We start from the raw sequence: 8,213 nt of genomic DNA on the forward strand, positions 1-8,213 counted from the left end.
ATTTTGTTAGGCCATACACAGTTTAAAGTCACACCAATGCTGTAAAAGAAATATAGTAACCTTTCTACTATTCAAGAGGAAGGTTCTAGAAGAAGTTTTGAACTTCTGAAAATGTAAAACGACTGATTAATTGAAAGCAAGAAAGTAGCTCTCTCAAGAATTTAGCATAGTTTAAACACACGTGACTACATTTGGCGACTTTCTAGCTTAAATGATGAAGAGGTGAAAAAACATCAATTAAAGGAAACACTGTTTTGTAGTTAATTATAAAAACCGTTACTTCGAGCATAAATTGGATATGGAACTTTTGGACTCGGAAAATGAAAACGATGCTAGACAGAGTAGAAGTGAGATATGAAATTTAGGACTGGAAAAATGGAAACAAGGCTATAATATGAAATACAGTATACATTTGATACAAAATTTGTGGGCTCGTGGAAAAAGTGGCTAAATTGATGAATGATTGATATTGGAACATCACGAGGTGTAAATGCTGGTACTTCCTTGGTTAACATTTTATAAGATGTGATATAAAAAGTTCTATTGTTTTCCCTTGTAAGTAAGTAATAATAATGTCTCAATGACATGCAATTCTAAAAGTATAAGTTTTATATTCAGAAATTGATAAATGCAGCGATTTCTAAATATCAATGCACGCTAAGATCAGATGAAACAATTAAAATGAAATCTTATAAATATAAACAACAGGGAATTCTCAAATTTGAAATATAATTTCCTGTACACTAGGAAATATCAGATGTTGATGCAGATTCGTGTTTTATAAGCCGTAAATTCGTGTAGGATTCCTTTTAGTGAAACTATATTTTATTGTTCATTTAAAATACTCTTGTCGTCTGACTTTTATATAATGGAATGTTCGATTTGTTCCAAGACAATAAAATATCAACATTAAATGCAGCCATTAGGGAGAAATATTGATAAAATATTTATTAAATTCCGTTATAATCGTAATTAATTCATTATCAACAAAAGTGTCCTTCTTTTGGTTATAGAAAACATTTCTTATGTAACTGTAAGCGTTTTATTAGGCAAACATTCTTTGAATTTGTACATTTTATATCAATAAAACAAAATTACAGACATACTGCGCTCATCTATAGTGAATAATACTTTTATTGCAGAAATTTCTTGGAATCTAGAAAATTCAAACCGGTACACGTCTAAATGGAATAAGAGAATGCATAATCGTTGAACAGTTAAAGTTTAAACCTAGATTTCCTTTAACTGATCAAGTTAAAATTCCTTTCTTAAAATAAACGCCTTTATTAATGACACTTTGCATTTATATTGTCTTGCTTATCGTGTGTGAAGTTTTTAAAAGGTAATATATCTAGTCTGCGTGTATTCAAATCATATTTATTTAACATTTTACAAAGAGACTTTATAGCAGTAACCATAATTTTAAAAACCAAATTTGAGCATATTATATCTTTAAGAATAGATTCCATTTTACATCATAGATACCGATGGATGTGTATCAATTGCAATGGTAACTAGAAGAAAAAGCATGCATTTTTTGACGAAGTGTTTGTATGAATTCCGGAATATTTTTCTGTGACATAAACACCTTTCTAAACTTGTATAAATATGCTGATAGTGCATTTATTATGATACGTTTGATGATTCATTGCAACAGATAATTGCAATGTCACAATATAGTGTAGTAATATTATGTAAGATACTTTATTTTGCAGGAAATGAATTTTCTAGGAAATTTTACCCATGTGAGAATTCATAAATTAGCATGAGCATGACATTATACCAAAGGCTGTCTCGGATAAAATTGAAATATCAACCATTCTTTGTAAAAGATTCCCTTTATGGAAAGATGTATATTAAGATTACCAAGTGAAGTATTAACAACCGTGATATTATATCATACGATTCAGACGTTTATTTAAAAATAATTCGTCTTTAAAAAATGCTGATATCAGCAATATTTGAATATCGTTTCCTATAATTTTATATTAATTTATCGATATAAAATGCTGACGTTAGCAATGTTTGAATATTGTATTATATGTTTCTGTAAGTTTATGGGTCTGGTAGTAACACACACAAATGATCCTCCATACTGAATTGTCTCCTTTAGCTGAAAGATGTTCTAAATTAATGTTGTATAACAAGAATTCAGTCAACGTTGACTGATCAGATAAAAACATTTTATATAAAACATACAGATATGCAACTATGTACAAATATATATAGATACTATCCATGCTCTTCGAAGGTTTGCAGATGGCACAACTATACAACGCTGATTATACATAAGAACGCTCGATATATGGTATCATCAAAATTGCCACATTATGTTTTGTGTTATAGTTCATGAACTCGAACATCAATTTGTACGAGCGTATATATAAACACGTTTCTCAGATGTCAAAGTAAGAAAAGGGTTGTACTCAATTGAAAAGTGAGTTTCGTCAAGATAAACCCTCAAAATATGCATAAATTGTATCGGGCCCACCGTACTGCGTTGCAATCGAATCCACCGCCGTCTACGTTGAAAACAGTTTTTGTCATTTATTTTATAAACAGGCAATAATAATTTCCAAATTATGGTTAATTTGTGAAAGTATCATTCATACGTACGATGTGATGCCGTTGTATATAGGGTCGTTTTGCACACATTTGTACGTGTTTTAACCATAAATAGGCAAAAGTGGCGTCCCCACGTCAAACTGTACAAACGTGTTTGCATAAACAGCAATGAATTGCACCGTGTTCGTGTAATAAGTTGAAAGAGTACACATGTGAGCTCCACTCTCACTAAGAGTTTCCAGTAAAACATTAAAACATACAACAAAATTCGGTCATTTACTTACCCACAACAGCAAACGGCCATATTTTATCCGCCGCTTCTGCGACGAATTCTCTACCGACGCTGCGATGGACCCACCGCTTCTGCAAAAGCTATGGCCAGTGTTATTATAATCTATCATTGTTTAAGACATCAATTAAAGGAATATTCCGTAGTTACATATACAAATAAAAAAAACAACAACACTTCCTAAAAAAGTTGTTTACTTTGTTGATCATTTGGAAAGGAAATGGCAACGTTGTAAAATTATACACTTACCGATTTTATTTTTGTAAAACTTTCTTATATTTCGTAGTCATATAAATCTAAACTTATCACTTTGTGAACAAAATGATAAAACATAAATCGTCTGCAAAACCGTCGTTATAATCTCAAAAGACAAGTTTAATATCAAATACTGTCGTCAGCAAAACGGAAATAGTGTGTCATATTAAATTACCAGTAAGGATGCAATTCTGTCGTCGAGGAAACAATTCCAGATACTGAAAAGAATAAGCAATTTTAATAACGTACTTAATACTAACATGAAAAGTAGACACACTAAAACATGTTACTTTCATGAATCACTATGTAGCTTATCCCGATTCCTACACAAAAATATTTAGCTTCGAGTTTTGCATCAGCATTTCTTAAATCAAAATACTGGATGTAATTCAGAAAGTTGAAATCTAGAAAGTTAGGTGAATCAAATTAAACAAGCTTCCGCATAATTCTTTTTTTGTTTGGGCTCTGTTTTGCCCTTTTTTCTTCTTAAAATCTTCTTATCAATAAGATTAAGACCTGTTCATTATTTTCTAGAAAATGAAACACTGGATTTAAACAGATAATGGAATCGCATCTCAGTTCCTTAGGCGTTTGTCTTAGCTGTTATTAATGAATCAACATTAATTTGTTCAATTTCTAGGAAACGGAATTTTCTGCGAATTGTTTTTATCTTAGAATACATATATTTCCAATCAGATATATATATATCCAACATGATAAAACAGAGTAAAATGTGGACCCAGTATTTGATTTAAAAATCCAAAAAAAACCCCCAAAAAACAAAAAAAAATATCAACAACAAGTAAAACATGGCAATCTGTGAAATTACAATACAATTAGGTTCCATGAGAAACGAGTTATTTCTTTTTTGGTTGACTTTCAAGTCAATCCGACAATTTAGATGCCAAAGGTAATATATATATATTCAGCTTAATTCGAGAGGGAAGACATAAACTTCTCCAATGTGCATTTTAACAGACCCATGTTTTAAGCGTCTTTATAACATTAAACCTCATCCAATAAATATAAAAATGGTATTTGAATATGTTCATTTATTATAAACTTTAATTACATAGTCTAAATATGCTCAGAATAATATACACATCTACTAATATTACCCAAAGTTGTAACAATTTATTCGATTTGATTTTAATAAAGGGAAGCAAAGTATTTCATTAACTTTGGCATTTTCAGACAATTAAACGAGAACCAATATGCACAAAACATGTTATATTTTTTCAACACACATGGCATCAAATGATCAAGTGATATTATTATAGATATACATTTAGCTTAACTTATGGAATACAACCCCATTGTTAACACTTGATTTTAATGTTGTGTCAGACTGAATGTGGCAAAATGTTTGGTTTAAACAATGATATAATGCATACATTGTAAAATCGCCCTTCAGTCTAATCTGTGCTGAATATTTAAAAAAATGGATTTATCAAAACAATACTGAAATAATTATAATCATAATTTTCAGCACATTTCTCGTTGTGAAATATCAGACTGTTGAGGACCAATACTCTGACATTCTAAATAAGGATAATTCAAAAATTCAGCTACTAACCGCAGGCTCTCATGAAAATGATGTAATACTTAACAATTCGATATTCTATTTAAGGTAAAGATTAGTAATATTCACGTGATATTAAAAGCTTAGCAACAGATGTCCGATAATTTATATCTGGAACGTTTTTTTGATAGATATCTATGAAGTAAAACACATACCCGATATGGCATTATAGCAAGACAATTATATTGTAGTTGCATTCTATACTTCCATATTTGGTTCTTCTACTATAAAACAGAAAGAAAATATTTTGAATCACTGAAGTATTTCTGGATATAATTATCGAGTTACTATATACATATGTATCTCTAAAATAAACCTGATTTAGTGCATTTGAAATGAAAGCTTTGGAAACATTTAGACGTATCTGTTTGTCTGACTATTGATGCTTTAAACTGTAAATAACGAAAATGCAGCGTTTATTAAAATGTTCTTTGTTATTCATTCATGACATACACTGTATAATCCATAGATTTGTAGGAAAAGAATGATATTATTCAGGTATGATTGTTTGAGTACGAGGATCATTCCATGTGTTATGTCACTAATAGATTTCCCTAGTTTTATCCTAATAGTATTTTAAAAAGCTTCATTGCAGTTGAATGAGGCGTTCAAAAGCTAACTATAACGGTTTGTTTTATTCTATTTGCGTGTAAAATGACCCAGATAATTCATTTTGCATAAATGCAACCATACACACTGGTCCTAGTGCCTTAGTCCGTTTGTTCACACAGGTACTGGGCAGTTCTTAAAATATTTTGCACTGAGAAAGGTAGTGAAGGCGTTTTACAATAGGACGCGTCCAATCAAATGATAGCCAAGAGTCCTTCTAATATATGATAAAGTCTCCTCACACAAATGCCAGATTGTTAAGTCTTGGCGTCTGAAAATGTTATAGTTGTAAACAATCCGTCTTTCTTTCCTAGGCTTAAAGAAGGCTTACAAGTAAAATTACAATTTCTCACTTTAATCCTTAATGGAATTTTGAATTGATTGAGAATAACTATTATCAGTTTGTTTATATACTCAAATGTACATATGCAGCTGTAGGCGAAATTAAATATATATATATAATAAGAAATATTGTCTGTTTTTATCCCTGACAAACAATGCACAAAGCCATTCTCATGTTTTACTATAGAATTACAGCTATCTTGATCATTAAGTTTAAATGCAAACATTCTGGGTTCTATAGAATTAAAAAAGATATTTAGATACTCCCATGTGTTGAAAAAAACAACCCATTGTATTTTCATAAAAGTAATACAGCATTAGGTGTGGATTTAATTTCAGAAAATAATAAATATAGTTTTATATAAGTTTATTTTGTTTTAACATAAGACCGTGCGTGTTATGATCTTTTGGATAATTACGCCGCCGCCGTAATGTTACCACGCATACGTGACATGTGCATCAGGTGTTTTGATAAATATGAATCTTAGATGTATTTTTAGCATAATGTAGTTGCTTTTTGGTTGCTTTTCGGTTTGAAATGATAAAACATTGAAAAGATAAACAAAACTTCAGGACAAGTTCTTCCAAAATAAATCAGACCTGTGTTAAAATTTCTTATACGAACTAAGGATGCTAATTAATAAGCAGATCTGAGGAATTAAAACAAAGAGAAATTAAAATGATGTTCTTTATTTCATATTTTACAACGGATTTTTGTCAGGTATTTACAGCGCTGAAAACGATAGTAATTTGACAATATACGAGTTAGATTTTATTTTTATTTAACGTGCAGCTGTATCTGTTATCTGGCTTGAAACACCTACTCACCGCCAATTATTCCATTTCGGAGTATTTTATAGTGTGTACTGCGTAAAATTTATTTTGAAGCAGAAAATAATAAGCTTTATATAAAGCCCCACATGTAGAAAGAACATATTTAAGTTTTTGTAAAAGATTGTTAAGTGTTAAAGCATCTACTCAAAATGATTTTATATATGGCGAGCTTGGTAGACAAAGTTTGATATCATATAGAATGTTTAGTGTTATAAAATATTGGTTAAAAATATGTACATGTCCAGAATCAAAGTATATTAGAAACATTTATTTGATGTTAAAGAATGACGCAGTTAGCGAACCAAATGTAACTAACTGGGTGACTAATGTTAAGAACTTACTAATAAAACTAGGGTTTGAACATGTATGGTTAAACCAAGGTGTTGAAAATAAAGAACTATTTTTATTGATATTACAACAAAGGATAAAAGATATACGGCTGATTGATTTTAATAATAGATTAGAAAACTCGACAAGAGCACTGTTTTTTAGAACAATAGTTAGTTTTAATTTTAGCAAATATCTAGATGTTATAGATATCCGTAAGTACAGAACAGCTTTAGCACGTTTACGCATGTCATCTCATAGATTAGCTGTAGAATCTGGAAGGTGGAGAAAACCAGAATGTGTGCCTTTTAATGAACGAATTTGTCATATATGTAATTCATTAGAAGATGAATACCATTTTGTACTTGTAAGTAATATGTTTAAAGAACTTCGTACAAAATATATCAAGAGATACTATTGGAATCACCCTAGTAATTTTTAATTTATTTCTCTTATGAACACAGAAAATGTAACAGATATTCGTAATTTAAGTATTTACACGTATCATGCTTTTATTAAACGTCAGCAACAGATTGATTCACTGTAGATTTTGCCAATTTTAGATGTAGATATATCTATAGCATTATTCTAGGTTAATGCTTACTAAGACAAAACGTTTTGTAAAAATAAATTGCTTTAAATTATAAATATTATAACCGGCTGTTGATATTCACCCTTTCTGTCAAGGGTTAACTCATCTAAAATGAAAACGGTGACTCGATAAAATATATATAGATATATCTATATCATTTTATAAGACTAATTTAATCTTTTTTGTCAAACAAAATGCTTTATGGTGTATGCATAAAATTTAGTACTTTGATGATAACCTAGTAATAGATACCTTTAAAAATGGTTCCGTTGATGGAGACTCCTAATCTTTCTGTTTATAATGCCGTTGCTTTGTACAGATCACCATCATGTGCTCTATATTTTCGTTTTCGTTTTTTTCGATGGGGCATTTATGTGTTGGTGAATGTATCATATTTAGCACTACGTATCATTTGTGGATAGCGCCCCTTTCCAAGAAAGAGCAAAATCCTTAAATGATATCAACATATTATGTAGTGGCATCCGACCTCGTTAACCATATTATTATTATATAGAAATTAATATGTTTTGCCGTATTGTAATATTTACATCATTCTGCCTCTCCCAAGCGAGATGTCATGTGAAACCACTCTTTGTTTAATATTGTACCCTGAAGCTCTTTGGTTTGGTAATTTTATATAGCACAGTGAATCAGCTTAAAGTGTATGAGCTACTTTTCCATTTACCAAAGAATTATTTCACGTGAATACACATGCCATCTCGACTTCTTGTCACGTATTGCTATGTTTATATTTGTGTATGTATATATATTGATGCTTTGTCAATTGCTCTTTTTAGGGCTTTAGTGCAAATAAAAAA

This window comes from Ruditapes philippinarum, unplaced genomic scaffold, assembly GCF_026571515.1.
Source record: "Ruditapes philippinarum isolate M1 unplaced genomic scaffold, ASM2657151v2 ctg6247_1_1_1_1, whole genome shotgun sequence".
Classification (NCBI taxonomy): domain Eukaryota; kingdom Metazoa; phylum Mollusca; class Bivalvia; order Venerida; family Veneridae; genus Ruditapes; species Ruditapes philippinarum.